The sequence below is a fragment of the Pecten maximus genome, chromosome 7 (genome assembly GCF_902652985.1).
Source record: "Pecten maximus chromosome 7, xPecMax1.1, whole genome shotgun sequence".
Lineage (NCBI taxonomy): Eukaryota > Metazoa > Mollusca > Bivalvia > Pectinida > Pectinidae > Pecten > Pecten maximus.
Window position 1 is genome coordinate 33,646,300 of NC_047021.1, and position 3,689 is coordinate 33,649,988.

A 3,689-nucleotide genomic window follows, 5' to 3' on the forward strand; every position below is an offset into this window, starting at 1 on the left:
TTTGCTGATTTGACCAATCAAATTAATGATTAGAAAATACCAAAATAATTGACCAATCAGAAAGCCCGACATATATGTCAGCACCTGGACAGGGGGAACTACTATAAACGTATGCAAACTTTCGCTGTAGGCCTAGTTAGCATACGGGGTAGGTTTTTCGTTGATAAAAAATGTAATAAACAGAATATCTAACAGTGTCTTCAGTAATACCAAATATATTTCACTCGTGTGGCTAATATTTTGATATTTTTCACTCGTGCTGCGCACTCGTGAAAAATATCAAAATATTAGCCCCACTCGTGAAATATATTTGGTATTACTTAAGACACTGTTAGATATCCTCTATATCTTCTGCTTCGATGCAAATTGTGCAATAAGCAAAAGTAGTAAAATGTACACATATTTAGTGTTTAAAAGATGACATGAATAAAAAATATGAGTGAACCATGTTATTTTACCTGATTGGTATTTTTATATCTCCCTTTCAAATAAAGGGAGATGGTTTAAGTACTGATTCTTCATGTTTTATTAGTTATAATGTCTGTCAGTTATCAATTAAGACATCTAGACATTTTACAAATGCATGTCCATCTTGTGGTTGTTTGAATGGCATGCTGCACAGGGTAATAATAAGGTGCATTCATTTGGTGATAATAATATTAATGATTTCTATATTTCTATGTATGATGAGTGTGTTAAAGGTATTAAGTGTTTAGTGTGTTGTGTATGATGGACATGATTGGGTTCTGAATGTGTTGTGTGTGGCTATGTTGTGTTGTGTATGGAGGATGTGTTCTGTCGAGGTTGGATCTTATGTATAGTGGTTGGATGTGTTGTGTAGATTAGATACTTTGTTTATGGATGATGTGTTGTGTGTAGGGTAGATATGGATGATGTGTTGTGTAGGGTAGATGTGTTTGTGTACAGAAGGATGTGTTGTGTGTAGGGTAGATATGTAGATGTGTTGTGTAGGGTAGGATGTGTTGTGTAGGGTAGATGTGTTTTGTAAGGAGGATGTGTTTTGTAAGAAGGATGTGTTGTGTAAGGAGGATGTGTTTTGTAGGGTAGATATGTTGTATAAGGAGGATGTGTTGTGTAGGGTAGATGTGTTGTGTAAGGAGGATGTGTTTTGTAAGTAGGATGTGTTGTGTAAGGAGGATGTGTTGTGTAAGGAGGATATGTTGTGTAAGGAGGATGTGTTGTGTAAGGAGGATATGTTGTGTAAGGAGGATGTGTTGTGTAGGGTAGATGTCTTTTGTACAGAGGATGTGTTGTGAATGTATGTATGTTTTGTACAGTAAATGATGATGTGTTGTGTAGTGGTTGGATGTGTTGTATATGATGCTGTGTTGTGTAGAGGTTGGATGTGCTGTATATGATGATGTGTTGTGTAGTGGTTGGATGTGTTGTATATGATGCTGTGTTGTGTAGAGGTTGGATGTGCCGTATATGATGATGTGTTGTGTAGTGGTTGGATGTGTTGTATATGATGCTGTGTTGTGTAGAGGTTGGATGTGCTGTATATGATGCTGTGCTGTGTAGTGGTTGGATGTATTGTGTAATGGTTGGATGTGCCGTATATGATGATGTGCTGTGTAGTGGTTGGATGTGTTGTATATGATGCTGTGTTGTGTAGAGGTTGGATGTGTTGTATATGATGCTGTGTTGTGTAGAGGTTGGATGTGTTGTATATGATGCTGTGTTGTGTAGTGGTTGGATGTGTTGTATATGATGCTGTGTTGTGTAGAGGTTAGATGTGTTGTATATGATGCTGTGTTGTGTAGAGGTTGGATGTGTTGTATATGATGCTGTGTTGTGTAGAGGTTGGATGTATTGTGTAATGGTTGGATGTGCCGTATATGATGATGTGCTGTGTAGTGGTTGGATGTGTTGTATATGATGCTGTGTTGTGTAGAGGTTGGATGTGTTGTATATGATGCTGTGTTGTGTAGAGGTTGGATGTGTTGTATATGATGCTGTGTTGTGTAGTGGTTGGATGTGTTGTATATGATGCTGTGTTGTGTAGAGGTTGGATGTGCTGTATATGATGCTGTGTTGTGTAGAGGTTGGATGTGCTGTATATGATGCTGTGTTGTGTAGAGGTTGGATGTGCTGTATATAATGCTGTGTTGTGTGTAGTGGTTGGATGTGCTGTATATGATGCTGTGTTGTGTAGAGGTTGGATGTATTGTGTAGAGGTTGGATGTGCTGTATATGATGCTGTGTTGTGTAGTGGTTGGATGTGCTGTATATAATGCTGTGTTGTGTAGAGGTTGGATATATTGTGTAATGGTTGGATGTGCTGTATATGATGATGTGTTATGTCAAGGATGGGTCGTATAGTGATTTCTTCACATAGAAAGGGGTCGGTAACTACACATATTTGACAGCATTAGGTGGACACCATGATTTTGATGTTATTTTACATGTATTTTATTTTAAAATGAACATTTATGTGATACATAAAATTTAAATGATGCAAGTATTATTTTATATTGAAAATAAAATGCAAACAAGATATTCAGATGTACCATTTATTAATGTGTTATCTCATTAATTTTCATACTGCCATTATAAATAAATTTTTGCATTCTGAAGTAACAATTTTCAACTACTAAAAATCAATATGGTCACCAGGCAATATGGCCACCCTGGCGGCCATCTTGTTTTCTGATCAGTTTTAAAACTGTTAATGTACAGCTAGAAACCAATGGAAACCTACAAGTGAAAGTTGAGAAAGATCTATGAGAATTTCCCATGAAAAATACTAGTACAATGTAGATTAACATTAACTGTCAAAATGCAATATACAGGATTGACTCCTGTTAGTCATCTTTTATTCTTATCTAGAAATAGAACTGGGAATACCTTCAGACCTTACAGAAGCCCAAATTTTAGATATTTTTAGCATATAGTAATAACATTAATTCAATATCGATTTAACACTCTGGTTAAGTTCAGGTTTAAGACATTGTGAGGCCTTACTGACTGTCAGTAATCAAGTAGATGGGTCTTTCTCAGATGTAGGATCCCCTTGCTTTCAAATGAATACGACAAAGGTGAGAAAAGATCAATCTGTCAGGTCATTCTACAGTGCCGCTAAGATCCCTCTGGGATCTCTTGTTGTGTATTGAAGTAAATGTGATATACAATGTATACTATGACAACTACGAGCTATAAAGTTCTTTTTAATTTTATTTACAAACAAATACAGTATGACTTCCTTTTATTAACAAATACAAACTTAGTTACTTTGTAAACAAACAAAGTTACCTTCCTTTATTTACAATCAAATACAAAGTAACATTCCTTAAAAAACCAAAGTTACCTCCCTTTATTAACAGACAAATTCAAAGTTACTTTCTTTAAAAAACTAAAACAAATAGAAAGTTATAACCTTAAAAAACATACAAAGTTACTTCCCTCCATCAACAAACTAATACACAGTTGTTTACTTTCATTAAACAAAGACAGCATTTACTTGATCAAAATAAGATAAAACAACACGAAAGCACAACACCAATTTGAACTAACCACGGGTTGATGTGATACGTGATATGAAACACTCATAAAAAGCTATCTCCCGATTTCGAGTCGAACGCCAGACTAGCTCGTAAGAGTTACCCCCCTTCCCAGTGATACATCTGCTATGCAGTCAGGATCCATGTTGGTTTGTCTGCTGGCCATCA

The 3,689-nt window shown here is 35.9% G+C and overlaps 1 long non-coding RNA gene across 1 annotated transcript; it reads left to right on the forward strand.

Moving 5' to 3' along the window:
- Window positions 1-1,550: 1,550 nt before the first annotated feature.
- On the forward strand, window positions 1,551-2,537 carry LOC117330655. The gene is made up of 2 exons (XR_004533380.1): window positions 1,551-2,102; window positions 2,179-2,537. It is a non-coding gene; the product is annotated as an uncharacterized LOC117330655 (long non-coding RNA).
- Window positions 2,538-3,689: the final 1,152 nt, after the last annotated feature.